The sequence below is a fragment of the Rhopalosiphum maidis genome, chromosome 2, assembly GCF_003676215.2.
Source record: "Rhopalosiphum maidis isolate BTI-1 chromosome 2, ASM367621v3, whole genome shotgun sequence".
In the NCBI taxonomy this organism is placed as follows: domain Eukaryota; kingdom Metazoa; phylum Arthropoda; class Insecta; order Hemiptera; family Aphididae; genus Rhopalosiphum; species Rhopalosiphum maidis.
In genome coordinates, this window is record NC_040878.1 from 76489898 (window position 1) to 76508064 (window position 18167).

General features: G+C 25.4%; 1 protein-coding gene across 2 annotated transcripts in view; it reads right to left on the reverse strand.

Annotated features, from left to right (window-relative positions):
- LOC113553348 (proton-coupled amino acid transporter-like protein pathetic) overlaps nucleotides 1-1165 on the reverse strand; it is a 31061-nt gene extending 29896 nt beyond the window's left edge. The window contains exon 1 of one of the 2 annotated variants that reach the window (XM_026956646.1): nucleotides 1019-1165. The gene's annotated coding sequence lies outside the window, so the exon portion shown is untranslated. Of the gene's footprint in view, nucleotides 1-820; nucleotides 889-1018 lie in introns of those variants that run through there. The other variant, XM_026956645.1, reaches the window with a different exon arrangement.
- Nucleotides 1166-18167: the final 17002 nt, after the last annotated feature.

The window sequence follows — 18167 nt, forward strand, 5'->3', positions numbered from 1 at the left end:
TTGTATATTCACTATAGGTATGTATGGCAGGTGCAAAAGCTAATGAATGGAAACAATCACACGAACATAGACGGATATTTTTTTTTGAAATATTAATGTAAAGAATTGTACAATGTCGGCGAGTCGATTGTATTGTAAATACTAAATACATCAATATCATTGGATACCAAAAATACATTTAAATTAAATTTGTCACATGATATAAATTTATTTATCTAAAATTTATTTTATTTTATAATAAATAATTAAAATTATTTAAATTAGCTGCACATTAGTACCACTATTTATATACGATATTTAATAATTAATATTTTAAAAGTGATAATTAAATAAAAAATGTGCCGGTCACCAAGTATTTGTATAATAATAAATGGTATAATTGTGATTTTAAAATAATTAACATGAAAAAGTGTTTACTTTTTAAAAACCACGAAAATCAAATAAGCATAATATAATTATTGAGTTTTTAATCATAATATAATATATTATATATACCTAACTCAACACAAAAATATTCATTAGCCTACAATAATACCATTGAACAAAGTATTCACATTAAAATCATAGTTTTCCCATTAAGGTATTAAGAAAATAAATTAGAGTCAGGATTATGCATTATATTAAAATATAGTATAGGGAACTGAGTATTGACGCGTTGAATGGGGACCCACGTGGACGTTTTACACATACAGGCACCCTTCTATTCACCGAAACATTCGAGTTCCTATCGTACAGACAGCAGTAGGAACATTTTAACGCGGTTTAGTGGTTTTATAAACGTTATATAATAAAAAATAAAAATCATATAAAAAATCTATACCTGAACGCAGTTTTTTCGTTTCTTTGTAGTTTTCTTTCTTAATTCCAATAAAATATTTTTTATATTACCTATTCCGTATAATTATTTGTATTTAATACGCAATTTTATCATAAATATGAAAGATAACGTATATTACAAACAACGTATTAGTTGAAACAAGTGAAAAAAATTAAACGAAAAACAATTAACAATACTCACCGACTGAAATTAATCGAGCAGTAATATTGATTATATTTTTATTATATTAAACACGAATATCAAAACGAAAATCGATTTAGAAAAATAAAAATGTATGAGCGAACGCGATCGTAAGCCGACCGTGACGACACGCCGGCACACGTTCGAATGTGAAATGATTCACATGCGCGCACGATAATATAACATAACCAACGCTGGAAATAGAAACTGTGGTGGCGGCGACGGCGGCTGTTTCACGCACTTTGGACCCCTGGTTTTGTGTATACGTATATACTAATTGTATTGTGTATGATGCGCGCGCAATGGTGCTGCTCCCTGCGGTGTTTGGACGGTTCGCAAAATGAAAATTCTACCACCGACGTTGCGAAAACCCTATCGATTTTCCACGGAAATCGCCGGCCACGTGTTTGCTAAACTTTTACACGTGTGTGCTACGTACATTTTTGTGAGTATTGAACGAGGCAATGGAGCAATTGCCTCCATCATGTTTTTTTCTTTTAAGAATATATTTTTGTGTATAACGATATATTATACCGAGTTCAACCCCTTCCCCCACATAATTATATAAATGGATCTAGACTCGTAACTAGAGGTATCACCATCGCTGGATTACATATAAATTGCTTTATTTATTCATTTATAACTGATTAACTGAATAAGTACTAACGACTAACATATTTTTAAATTTACATGAATGTAATGGCTTTAAATATATTATACATTAGTTTATCTTATAATAATATAGATATACTTATTTTTTATCAATATTACTGCAAGCCACTGGATGACCGTCATTTGTCATCGTATACGATAATTGTATATTATATTATATCGTTTACAATGAGACTTAAAAATATTATTATTTTATTGTTTTCATTAAGCAATATCTAACATCATAGTTCATAATTAAAACTCCATAAATTACATGTAATAACCTCAACAAAATAAGACAATTTCCAATTCCTATGAATAATTAAATATTATAGCTTATAAGTTTTGACGATATATTTTTGTTGTAAAAATTGAATATCAATATTAAAAATTGCAAGGAATAACTTAAAAATTAATTTTTAACAATATTTTAGAATTTAGTTTTTATTTTAAAATAAGTTCGTAACGTTTATAAGATGGATAATACAATTAAGCGACAACCCAACAAAACACTAAAATAACTATAATGTATTTGTTATATAATAAAATACAATTTATAATATTATAAGATGTATTCAAGTATTTACCGATTTTCCACAAATATATCACGTGATACTACTCACCGATCAGATATCAGACAAATATTGATCATAATAATTATCGAATATTTAGATTTAAAGACTGTAGGTGATGTAGTAAAAAATTGTATGCAGCTCGGTACCGACGTGTTATCAAACCCAATGACTAATTATATATATCATGTTTATAGTATACAAAGTTGTATTAAACTAAAATTCGTCATAACATTATGGCACTTTATACACGTCTGTTTTATCGAGGTTTTACTTGGATATTACAAAATTAAATAGGTACCTTCGTACTTCATTTTTAAATAATAAATATCATTAGAATGTTGATTAGGATAATTTTTTAAAACTAAATACCATTGATATACCACCTTTTTATTCATCACTGCCAGACATAATTATTCCAAATAAATAATAATGTTAGTAAAAAATTGTTTATTAAAAGAAACACAGGACATGGGAACTTAATAAACTAACAAAAATATTCTAAATTATTTAAAAAAAGAAAAAAATGTTTGATGAATTTACTCAAAAATCTAGAAAAATAAGATTATAAAAAATCTGGACATAGCTAAACGGATGACGTGTTTTATTGGATCAAACTACAGAGCCGCATAGGTATAGAAGTTTGTTTACCGAATTTACCATGGTCACATTAGCATGTACCATGGTCGCATAATCAAGATTTACATCAGATTTAGAATTTCACTGAAATTTACCGACTGGCGCGATCCGGTTTCTTAAAAAATTTGTGAAAGCGAAAGTCAAAGCTGGTATCAAAATTGATCATATAGGTATTAAATATAGGATTCAGTTATTTGGTTTTATGTCTTGCAACTTAAATAATAGGTACTCTATAGTAGTCTAGTCACTCTAGTCCAGAGGTGAGCAATTAAATTATATTATGGCCCAAATAATTTGAAAAAAAATTTCAAGGGCCAGTAAAAACTTAAATATTGGTTAATGATTAATAATTATTGTTGTGTTATCGTCAATATTACTGTAAGCAGTGTAAACGATGGGCACCATCATTATCTCCAAATACATCACAAAAATAATTAATTATATAATTATTAATTTCTCCTCCCTATAGTTAACGGACAACAGTACTTCACTTGTATTGTCGATACTTAACGATTCGTATAAATAAAAAATTATACATGAAATTCGTGTGAACACTGAACACGAAGTAAATACACGTTGTGTTAATTTATATGGTACCTACTACCTATATATTCTTTGTTTCAATGAAATCCAATCAACTATAATAAAGAGACAAGAGACGCACTACTAAAAATAAATTGTGTTTTATAGGTACTTTCTGATAATTATTATCGTTGAAAAAATAAATACTTTTAAGGTAGTATTGAATAAAAGGGGTTTTGAAAAAAATGAATCTATTGAATACCAGATTTGACAGCAGTTTTCACCGCCTGCAAATTATAAAATAAAACTGCAGACTTATTATTAACTTACAAAATTAAGTCTTATATAGATTACAATTTATTTAAAGTATGCTTAAATCAATTGAGTATAATCATCTAGAAATGTACATTTAAGAAATTATTTAATCACTATAAAATTACAGTTTAATAACTAGGTACTTATAAATCTGATCATATTTGTAAGAGGCTTAAATTAATTTATATTTAAATAGTGTAGCTTATGCTTACAAATTGATTTAAATTGGCCTCATTTTACTATTAGTCAAATGGTATAGAGGGTCTCTCATCAAATATATCATTGACTTTAATCAAAATATTTTATTCAATCTTTGAATCTGTTAAAAAGATACCAAATTTTTGCTATATTTAAAATTAAATAAATTAGTAAGTATTTTTAATTTTTAATTAGCCGATACCCAATGCATATTTATAAATCATCAATAATAAATTATTTTGATATTATTATTAATTAGGTATGTATATATGTATTTAGGTATTTATAAAAAAATTTAAATAACACATAGTACTTTAATCAAGCAGGGGTAAACTACATATATTTTCAACACAGATAATATTGTTCTTATACTATTAAGTTTCATAATAGGTCGGTACACTTTAAAGTTTAATTTTTAAACTAATACGAAATTAAATGCAAACTAAAGATCGTATTGTGGGTGTGGCGTCCCCGTTGTTATTCAAACATTTGACAAGATTTTTATTTAATAACTTATTAGTAATTACCCAACTTCCGCTTATATTTTAATATTGTCATATTATTGATTATAAATTAATAAAACAATTTATAAAATTTTTAAAAAGTAATATAAATACTTAAATGTTATTATTACAATATTTGAAAATTAATATTTATAAATAGATTATGTATTATATAAATCAACATCACGTCAAATATTATAATAATATTATGATGTTGTAAGTTATAACTTTAGAAGTTATTAAAATATTTGTCGTTGTCGAATTTGTGAATATTATGAATACCTGCGTAAACATTTAAATAGTATTAACATTGATTAAATGTACATTATTGTAATTTTTATATTTAATCAATTATAATAACTATACATAAAAAAAATTGTAATTAGGTACCTAATTTTATAATTACATACCTAATAGGATGCTCAAATATCAGAATTATGGCAAGTATGGCGTAAATATTTAAAATGTTTGTGATATCCGCCACCAAATCTGCACGTACAAAAAATATACCTATAAATTGGTACAATATAACGTAAAGACAAGCCCGCGCGATCGGTTGCGTTTTAAGCTATTTCGTTATTTCTACGACGCACTATATTATTCGATAATACAAACGCAGCAAACGCACCTAAACCATATATACACCGATAGCAGTCGCAGCAGTCTGTCGCCAACCGCCTGCTGTGTGCAATTCGATCCGCACATGGTTAATACCGCATTACCGCGTGTACCTATACTATATCAGTGTTCCACAATGACGATGGACTTGACGTGTGACGATGGCCAACACATCGCAGCTTGGATATAATATAGTTTTATACTTTTATATAATACTATTAATACTACACGTGTATATAAGGGTCATATTTCGTATGTATCTCGTGCACAATATACTTATGTAGGTAGTATATTGTATACAAGTATGCCTATAACATATCACCATATCATGAGCTAATAAATCCTGTTTTATAAGTTATAAGTATATAAATAGTATGATACACCGATTTTCTATAGCAAAATTACTAGTTTTATTTTTTAATATTACACTCTAAGAGACTAGAGTATATTACCGGTATTATTACTGTCCATTACCACACGAAACCCACTTCTATGTACTATACTGCACAGTCTGCACTGTCTGATCTAAAAGTTGCACCGCGTTTGCATTAATAATAGACTAAACTAGAATGCGTGGGAACGATATGAGAGATTAAAAATAAAAATGCATAAAAAGAACCAACTTGTGGAGTACTACGCCATTTGTTGACAAAGCGATTTATTTTTTAATTTATAAATTGGGAAATAAAGCGCTTACTTGTTGTGACGCAATAGAATATACATTGTATATTTATACTGTCGCACGTGCGTATTTTTTCTATCCAAAATGTCTTACTCTGCAGCGCTTGAAAATTGAAATGCGCAATACTATAATTCAAAGGTTTGAATATACCTTCGAAAAATAATTGGATTACCTTGATGAATCGATATTGAAACAATAACATAAAAATATATTTTAAAATGAACCATTATTTATTTATTATAGACACTGATAGTATATATAGTATTATAGTATAGTGTAGATGTATAAATAAAATATACGTATTACTTTATTTGTAACATTAAAAAATAGGTATATTAAAAGTTAAACTATAGGATCATGTATTGGATTGTTAATACAATGTTCCTGCAAGTGTTATGTAAATTTTGTCAAACGATAAGAATATAAAATACTGATAAAGGGTGATAAAAATGTCTATTGTTATTATATCAATAATATTTTAAGTTAAGTAGTCAGTGAGTACAAAATTAATTTATTTGATAATGAGATAACACAAATTGTTAAAGTTTTGATAACAATGTACATTATAATTTGTCAAGTTTAATAGCACTACAGACTTTAGTCAGTTGCTGTGTATTTACTATTTAGTAACGACGTCAAGATGTCAAGATGACACACGCATATGAATGCAAGACATTAACCATATTATATAACCTATTTGATGAAAATATTAGGACGATTGTATACAACAAAAACACGAAAACACTAAAAAAAAAGTTTTTAAATAGATATTGTATTTGTATTTGTATGCAAATTATACACACACATTAACGCTTTGCTACATGGCATTTATAATAATTTAATAAATTATTATGTACATATATAATATTATATGAATGAGGAAAAAAGAGAACTGTAAGCCTGGTATTACATCGTGCATGCGTACAATATAATATAATATTATTATGATGTACGAACATCATCATCTGTTAACCAGCCATTCGAAGAATAATATATTTAAAATATTTACTACACTTGAATGGTATTTATTGGAATCTTTCATCGTTATAATCGAATGTTTAACGAGGAAATGCAAGTACGCCACCAACGGACATTTTTAAATCTATTTGCCCGCATGTACGTTTCATCAAGAGTTCAAAATTCAAATGTTAACATACATTATACATATAATAATAATAATAATAATCGTTATGCAATACTATTGCATTATGTATACATTACGATCGTTGATAATACATTTATGTATTTATAATATTGTTTTTATTTTTTCCGCAACGACTGTCGCTTGGCGTTGGTTGTAGGTAGTCAGGTAGTTTGGTCTATAATGACGTTATGAGAGTAGGTATAGAATAGGTACAACTATATTAAACATTTTACTGATTTATTGAATTCGACTGTTACGAGTTTAGAGTTATGACTAAAGGGTAGCGCCCCAATCAAGTGTATTAGTGTTACACGACAAAATATGTGTGTAAATATAATAAAATAATCTAATAAATAATTGGATCAGGTCATATACATAATAAGACATCTGACACAAGTAGGTACTATAAAGTACACAAACACTTAATCAAATCAAACTAAGTATACGATTGTCAATACACTTATTACCTCGAAAATGTAGAGAATGTTATAGAAGGAAGAAAACAATAAATATATTAAATATTAAATAACCATAAAAATTTATATGACGTACGATGACATATAAACATGAACATAAACAAATATCGGTAATAAAAATATTATGCAAAAATTACAAGTAATTAAATCTAAAACATAAAAACAACTAAAATAAATTGATCTCATACATTATATTATATGTAAGTTAATCCATTTAAGTGTCTACACTCATTGCTTGATATTTTGATGTTATATTGCAAAACAAAATTTAAAAAACAGTTATTTATTTTCAATTTTTACCATTATCATTTTTTAAGTACGTATTTTGGTCTTCAGAAAAACAACATACATTTTAAATTTTATATACCTAAGTAGAATATTTTTCGGAGTTATTCGATGTATAATAATCAAATTTTGAATGAGTTGTTATTTAGTTATAACTGTATAAGTTTAATGAGTAGAGTAGTGAACCATAATTTTGTGGAGTACCCCTGTAATATTACTCCGCTCACCTAAACTTAAATCACTCATATAGTTATAACTTATAAGTCATAACTAATTGACTATTATAAATTCGTAATTCAATTTTTATGTTTCCGAGTATGAAATTAAAAACATTTAAAAAGTTTAGAAAATGATAAAGATGAAGTATTGTAAAAAAAATTAAAAAAAAAAAATTTTTAAACAAAAAATTTGTTATAAAACTAAATCAAATAATGTAGAAAAAAATATTTTCAAAAGAGTTAGAAGCTTTATATAAGTATACTTAGGTGAAATATTAAAAAATATATATATTTGTACTAAACAGGTATTAGATTAAATATGAATAGTAACAATAACCAGTGCCGTGCCGTAGGGGGGGACTTAGGCCGTATGGTTTAAAGGGGCGCCAACATTTTTTTTACAATATATAATATATATGATAAATAAAATAGGGGGTGAATATTTTTAATTTTACCCTTGACGTCAAATCTTAACAGCACTGTTCTGACAATAACAAACTCCAAGTTGAAAGACTCAATTCTCCGTTTATACGAAGAATTATGTTGACCCTATCGATCTAGTACGAAACACTAAAATGAGATTATATGATGGTGATACAATATCTATAATTTAAAATTATTACTTTACTTTAAAATCAAAAATATCATTTAAACACTACAACTGTAGTGACGTGATTCTGATATTCCTATATAGAGTTTATACTAAACAATAAATAGTCAATAAATTAAACAATAATGAAAAAAAATAATATGATAGGTCATAGGTAGGATAAAAAAGTTGTAGCATAGGCATTTATTCACTTCGCAAGTTATAAAATAGGATATATATTATATAGTGATAAACAACATAGGCGCAACTAAATCAATATTTTTGGGGGTGCAAAAAAAATGAAAAGCTCACAAATGGCTGGGAAGGTACCTATGTACTCGTTTTTCTCAATAAACAGTAGATATACATAAACTTCAAAATAGACAAATTTTAATAGAAAAAATGTTTTTATTTTTAAGGGTGTACAACTATGCACCCACCTAGTTGAGCCAATGATAATAAAAATTGTTATAATTTGAAAGTCATGAAAGAAATATAGAATTTCAGCGGTAAAAAATATCTATTACAATTTTAAAAAACATCATTCGTAAAACTAATTTCATCTAAATCAATAAATTGAAAGTAATTTTTTCGTAGATTATTCCATGTAAAAAATGACCACGGTTAGGTCTGTCGTTATTTATTCTTCGCCAAAAACGTGTTCTGCGTTGGTGAATTATTGATAGTTTTTCAAGTTATACACACCCAAATTATGTTGTAGGTCGATTTTTATTTATTTTTTGGCTATATCCGTGATTTCTATAATATACCTAATAATATGTATTTAAAACGCTTGACGACCCACGCTGTTTTCTACTGATGCGCATCATGTAATGGGGAATGGACAAAGATACAATAGATATATACATATTTTTTTTTGTATTCGACCTTCTTGCAATTATGATTACACCTGAAACATCAACATGTAATTAGTTGTACCATCTTAGACACATATTCTTAATTGTCTAATGTAGGCATGTATAGTTACGACTGAATTAGGTATACTAGGTATAGCATACGTCATAGAATAAGTAATAGTTTTAATGACAAAAATCGAAACGCTAGTCGCTACCATTAAATAAATATAATATAATCAAAATTGTCGGTGAAGAAAGAAGGAGCGACCTTATTATATTTACCAAGCTATTTTCAATATATGATATATATATATATATATTAGTATATTATGTATGATGTTGAGTTTAAACAAATATATCATTTAAATATTATATTCATATGAATATAGTAATAAAAAATGTAATAATACGATTTGTTTTTTACTAGAAAATCAAAATTATAAGAAAAAATACGTCAGTGCGTTGTTTAAAAGTACATCATAATAATATATTGGTCAAAAAAAAAATATTTGAATAAGTTTTTTTAAAATATTCAAAATCTCCAGATCATTATATTCTCTTCCAAAAGACTAATTTTTTTTAACTGTCGCCAGAAACCTGAAAAGTAAATATTTCAAGTACGTTAAGCTTGTATATTTATATATATCATTTATAAAAATGCATCAATGTCTCAAACTACACGAGTACACGATCATTAACCTGCTATGATAATTTAGTATGCCAAACACGTGTCTAGTGACTACGCAGAATTTCTATAAGCCTATATAAATAGTATGTACTTACCTACCTATACCTGCATTATAAAACTTATCATGCAATATATTTAAATAAATATCATTGGTAGCAACGAAAAAATGCAGGATTAGAACATAGGTATCTGTTATTAATTACTCATTATAGATATTGTTTTGATGTAATAATGATCATACAGTTATAAAATAAATTGCCTATTTTAATAAATAAATGTTATAATTATTATATATCTTAATATCTTACTTATAACAAAGGTAGATAGTAGATCGTAGATACATACATATATTTTATATAATTTTCAAAAATAATTGATTAGCGACTAAAATGTTTGAATTGGTATATCAATACGAATTATAATTATAATAATATTATAGACATAACTACATAAATATTATTTAATCAAAGGTTAAATTTAATCAAATGTTTTATTTTTAATTGCAAATTAAGATATAATTATGGTTTAATATATTGATCTTCGTTGAGTAATAATATACACTGCATATTTATATAATATAGCTAGTAATTGATTTATAATAATAATAATACACATTATTATCCACTAACTTAATAGTTAATATATATATATATATATAATTAATTTAATTTTTAATTTTAGTTGCTCTTTTAAACGTAGGTATTTATATTTTACAATAACTGAGTAATGCATATAATTAATATATTGTATTTCATTTTTTTTTTTTTAATTCTATCTGTGACTATTGTTATGGTTTTTAAGCTTAAGAAATGTTTTATAAGTTTCAATCGTCTTGACGTGATCTATTAATTAACATGATAATTACTATTTTAAAATATGTTGAAATAAAAAAAAAATCGAACATTTCAATTGTTTGCAAATAGCTTAAAAAAGTCAAAATAAAAAACGTAATTGATAATTTCGTATATTATGTTTAACAAAAACATGATAAATTGGGGATACGTTAAAATAGTGTTACTATGACGTATTATTGAATCATATTGAAATATTAATTTAACAGTTTGTATAATTATTTAATCTAATTAAATAAAAATTTCGCATTTATTAATTTACATTGTATATTATTTTTTAATATGTTTTGTCTGAAGAGGAAATTGTCCCTTTGGGTTGGGGGGGAGGTATTTAATGAATCGAGGGAAAAAGCACTGGAGGAAGCGTCCTAGATTCAAAAATAGTCCCTACCGATTTCGTACAGGTCTCATGAATATATGTGCGTATGTATACATCGTAGCCGGATACGCACCACGGTGGCGGCGGCGGCGCGGCCTAGATACGAGTGTAAGGCGTGACGTAACCGGCCGTTGCAATTGCATCATCTCATTCATAAACTATCGATCGACAAAAACGTATGATGACATCTTGCCGACAATGACGGCAGATACAAACCAAAAAACGGTTTTTATATGGAATTTTGCTTTTTCAAAGAATTAGCGTTTTATAAAAATTAATGATAATCAACTTCCGGTTAGGTTGTATTGACCCGTTACAATATCAATATGTACCTATATGTATATAGTTAAGTAATAATGATGATATAATCATTAATCTAGACTTTAGACAGATGAAATCGATTATAAAATAGGTATAAACTACGAATGATATACGATAATATTCATTTATTATTATTTATTGTTTTTATTTATATTATTATCTAATTATTTATTGATTATTGTTGTTATTATTTCCCAATAACAATTGTTGCTAAATGGATCCAACTGAAACAATAAACCAACAGAATCAATATTTAAATATTTAACATAGATATTTTAGATAAAAATACAATTTTTTTAATAGACATTAAATTTATTCAATAATCCAAAAGAAAGTTAATATACAGCTAAAGGAATAAAAAAAAAAATTGAATATTTGATTAGAATTTAGCCTCAATATTAACAAATATCATTAGAAAGTACGAAAATTATTAAAGGCATTATAATATAGTAGGTACAAGGTATACCTATCTAAATAATACATTTAAGTATTTAGACATTAATACACTATACCACCTCAATACCTACCAATTACCATATCACATAATATTAATTATTAAATGTATTGATCATGGTTGTAACACAGACCATAATATGATAATTATGCATTTTAATGTGGCAGATGGTATTATAGCGCCGTGAATGCATTCTTAATCCTTGAAATTATTAGATATATTTATAATTTATTGATCCAATTTCAATATAATATAGTTTTCGAACCATTGTTTTTCAAATCTTAACGGTTGTCGAGTGCCGAGATGACTGGGCAGCTTATACAATTTGACTTAAATTTAATTTGAACGCGTAAATTAGATATCTATATAGTAATAGTTACATCAACATCATACTATGCAGATAGTATGAATTAGTTATTACAATAATCATTTTACCTTTCGCCCATTTAGATTATACCCTCCCCCCATCCTCTCGCTAACAGTCTGACTTCAAAGTCGACTATGTTAAGATTTAATCATTTTAATAAAATTAACTTAATAAAAAAAACTAATAAAATAATATTTTGTAAAAGGTGAAGCTAATGTTTTATTTCGTTGTAAAAATAAAGGAAACTATTAAAAACCTGAATTTGCCAAAACCATGTATTATGCTATGCATTAAATTATTTCCAAATTTTAATATAAGTTTTTTTAGTTTTTAACTTAAATACAATAAAATTAAGAATTATTATGAGCCATGGTTATTATAATTGTCATCATTCATTACTATATTTTATAAAAATAAATAATTACAATTTTCTAATACGATGTTAGCATATAAAAGTACTGCGAGAGTGCGAGACTGTGAGGTATAATGTATTTTCGTATATTATCATAATTATAACGTATTAGCGTATTATACTATACATTATACAATATTGAATTCAAAAAAATGTTAACTTTTATTTTTTGGTGGTTGACGTGTTAATGGATAACTTTTTTCTGGTTATGACTGGATGTACCTAGTCATGTACTCATGTGGAACAAATATAAACATTTTAAAATACGCTAATGATCCACGATCTATGGTAAATATAATATTGTTATAGTAGTTACTGTATGAGTTAAATAATGATTAAAAAATATCAATATTGAATTCAATTTTTGCAGAGGCATTGTTACAGTTTGATTAAACTTTTTAGTTAAAATATCATATTAGGTATAAAAAATACTAAAGGCTTACCTAGTACCTACGATAATAATTGGTCCTAGTGCTACTAATCACAAAATACCAAAATAAAATGAGTATTTCTTATTTCTAATCCCTCTAGTTTTTAAAAAGCCTAAAAAAATGTTAACTATAAATAACCTAACGACATAATAATTAAATACCAAACTATCAAAGTAGGCATCTCCAATAATAAATTTAATCATTTGACTAGGTCCCTATCATTTTAATAAGTAAATAAATATTTAATAAAAGTACCTATATTATCAGACACTAGGTATGGCTAATAAGCACCTGCTAATATTGTTTAGTGTACATATAAAACTAGATATTTAATTAGGTAATGTATATGAAAAAGTCAAAAAATAATATGCAGTGAAACCACCCTTAATGGATACCTCTAAATGGCGGACATTTTTTAGGAAATGGGGACATTTTCACTACTTTTCTATAGGAAAACCTCTAAATACCGGACACTCTAAATAACAGAAACTTATATAGCATTTTAACTTTTGATTTTAATTATTCCCATCATTTTGTCGTAAATTTGTGGAATTAGAAAATACATTAACATACGAAATAACTTCGTGTCAAAATACGAAACAATCTAAAGTAACTGATTTTTTTAATATTATGTTAGTTTTTATTTTTATATTATCAATCTTTTTAATTTTTTACCTACGCATTTTTAAAAATACATAAAAATAATTAAATTTATCATGTACCTATGTATATGTATAAATAACTAAATAAATCAATTTTTTAATTATAATTTGAATTTTTTATTTCTCTATTATATTTTTCTCTATAAATACTGGACATATCCAAATAGCGGACAAAATTTCAGCGACCGAGGGTGTCCGGTATTTAGAGGTTTCACTGTATGTATATCTATGTAAATTAAGAACAACAACCAATGTTTATACAAACTATAAAAAAACTTATAATCAAAGCAATAAAGTATTAAGTATGAGTAACAAATACTTTGAATGCATTAACTATATACTTAAATTCATTAAAATATTATTTTTAAAACTTGATATTTAATAAATTAAAAAGGAACGTTGTTTCAATAGTTTTTTATAATATAAAAATTTACTATAATATGTATAGGTACTATTTTAAATACTAGGTATCAAATATTCAATATACGTTTAAAAAACAATCACGAAACAATAAATAATTTAATATAACATATAGACACATAAAATAATATTATACTTTATACATCTGATTATATCATCAAAGTATTCTTGGTTACCATATTCATCCTTCGACTAATTCTATTGACAATATATTATTATATATATATATATATCGTAAAAGTTATGGATAGAATGTTTATAGTTAAAGATAACAAATGTATTCGTTCAATATTTTACCTACAAAATGTTATGATGTATGAAAAAACGCATGAATTATTTTATTGAATTAGACTTTCATTTGATATCAAATTAATAAGTAAATATTGAAATAAATAATTAAGAAGGTTAAAATAAGTTATAACTGTGTAAAATTAATTAAATAAATTGTATTAAATTAAGTTTATTAGTATTTAGTATATAGGTATCTAATTTGTTAATTTATATAATAATATAATATATAATACATTGCATTAGATTAAAACATGCCTAAATCATAATACATAATGTATGGCAAAGTGGATTTATCGAGCAATGCTCGACTACTTTTAAGATTTCCGACTATCCGAAACGATTTAACACAATACTAAGGGACAACAATCTAGATTCTAGGCAACTTCTAGACTCTAGTTACGTCACACGACGTTCAACATGGATCAGTATTACGCATAAAATAAAATCAAGCTCTGGGGTATTGTCAAAATATCGAATTTACAAAAAAATACAAGTGTTCTAATCAAAAATCCTCAGACTCATAACTAATGCCCCTCATTATATCTCAACCTTCATCCTTTATACAAATGTCTATATTCCAAAAGTCACTGAAACAGCCAAGCTATACTACTCTAAATTTTGAAATTGCTTTCAAATTCGCATCAACCTTCATGTTAAAAAGCTACTATCTATTTCCACCCCCAGAAATCTCTTCAGAAGACTCAATGAAGTGATGCCCCATAGGCGTGCGCTCAAGGGGTTCCGGGTGTGCCTGGGCACACTGCGATATGTAATTGGGGCCCTAATATTTAAATTCTATATTATATACGCCACATACGACCCGCGAACATATTTTATCCGGCCCACAGACAAATAATAAATAACACATATTATGACAACATTATATATTTATATGTGGTATTATTGTAAATTATTATTTTTGTTAAATATTATTGGTTTTTAAATAATGTAAGTATGTACTTAGAATTTTGATGGCCCGTGAAAAATTTTCAGATCCCTAATGTGGCTCTTCAAAAATATTAATTAGGGACCCTTGGTATATAATATATGGGTCCGTGTTCTAACTAATGTTACTAGAATAAAAATGGTATTTTTTCTAAAATATATCGTAAAAAAAAATAAATATTTCAGGATAAAAAAATAATACAGCGTAAAATATTTTAAATTTTCGTGATAAAACTTATTATGATTTTAACAGCTAGATATTATTGACTACAAAAGTAAAAATAATAAATAAATATTGCAATTATCTTGAAAATAGATTTTAGATCCAACTATCTAATGAAATATTTATTCGTGCATTATAATTTATTATAATATGTACATGTCTAGTTAACAGAGGGCCCGAAAAAATTTTAGGCACCCCCCGAAATTCAAGTCTGCGCACGCCTATGAAAAGCCCTAATAATTTGTAAATTTTCGCTGAGCGCCTTCATTGGTTGGTTGTTCCCTCAAGTCACTCAAGTTGCTACATTACAATACAATTTAAGAAATAACATCCATTTTACTTATTGTACTTTTTTCTTACGTATATATTGTATAAGTTCTAGATTGAAAATAAAAATAAAATCAAACCATTTCAACAATCAAAAACGACTTTACAAAAAAAAAAACAATCGGGCCACAGAATATTTAGGTATAATATTGTTTTTTTCTTTTTTCCAATTCACATTGATGGACTCAGGATTTTTAAGTTAAACTTAAATAACAGTAGAAATATACATTCCATAACACTTAAAAGCTTGTGATTATTTAGACAATTATATTAACTTTTGAAAATAAGTTTTAAAAATAAGTCCAATTAGACCTGTACATAGTCTTTACCCTTCAAATAAAAAAAAAAAATGAAAGTAAGTAAGTTAACTGATCTGCTGTACCAAAGGTTTCAAGTTTACCTCGTTATTCAATAAATTACTATTATATATATATATATATATATTATTATTATTATTATTATGTAAGTGTTTAATTTAAATTTAAAATCAATAATAACTCATTGCATATGAAAAACGATTCTGAGGTTTGTTGACCTATACTACCAAATATATTTAATAATATGATGTACTTTGCTTTGTAAATCAACACTTACAATAAAACTTTCAAATATTTTTATTTTTTAAGGAGAAATATTTTTTTGTAAGAACTACATATATTCCAGAAGACAGAATAAAGTTTTATTATAATGTATTAATATTATTAAAAAAAAAAATAGATATAATTACAGTATAAAATTAAGTAAGCAAAAAATAATACTTGATAAAATATTTTTTACGTGATTTGTTTTGATCATACTCGTTTAAATAAATATACTTAATAAAAAAACTTAATACAACACTTATATTCCTATCTATTATAATTAACATTTAATATAAACGTAAAATATAAAATAAATTTTAGGTATACTTTTTGTCAAACAGATAATAATAATATTCATAATAACTAATAATCATTATACTTGATACATTTTATACATATAACATAAAAATATAAATATTACCTCTTTTTTTTATAAGAATACCAAAAACTATAAAACAATGTTTATATAAACTTAAATTAAATATGTCATTTAAAAATAAACCTTATATAGTTATAACCAAAACATAAAATTATAAATATAATATGGAAGCTTATAATGTTAATATACTACCTGGTTGTATATCAAGCAAGATCTATACGGATATTATTTTCATGTTTTCAGTTTGAAATTTTTGTTTCATCATTCAGATAGTTCTCAAATTTAAATAGATCATTAAAAGTCTATAACTTAGATACATAATATATTTAAACTGTGCATTTTCGTTGTTTGAAAAAAATGTAATTTATAATAATTATATTAGTAATAAATTAAAAATGTAATATCAAATTTGTTTAATATAATTGCTTATAGTATTTTTTGTAACTAGATGTGAAATAATAATTAGTAAAATAATATCTAACAGGTAACAAATATAACTAAATTAAGGCAATTAAGCATACAAATACATTATATCTTTTTAGTCGTAAATCATAGAATGGTTTAAGATAAATAATTTTGTAATTTAATTTATCCCATTTATCTTACATGTGAATTCATTATTATTTGAAATTAAAAATATTGTAATTGATACTTTTATAAAATAAAAATATAAATGGTACAAAAAGACATTTAAATAAAAAAAAACACTGATTAAGTTCAGTCTAATAAAAAAAAGGATTATTGATTTACAACAATACTACAGCTATAACCGATATATATAAAATTTTAAGATAACACAAAAATCAAGTAACACTGACATATAACATGTCCATAAAAATATATTAAACCAATTTTAATTAAAACTTTTTCTTTTAAATAAAAGTGCATACAATTGCCTATATAATACCCCTTATATTTTATATTGTTAAATTTTCTTTGCAAAAATATTTAATTTGAAATATCAAATTTAAAACGTACTGACACTTTATGTATTCAATCATTTATTTACAATAAAATATTTTTTTAATTAACAATTTTTTTTTTAACTAAAATAGAAAACATTTTTCTAAAAAATATTAGAAAAACTGCATCTGATTTGCTTAATGTATACATATAAAATAATTTTGCGCACAATGGAGGCAGTTAATT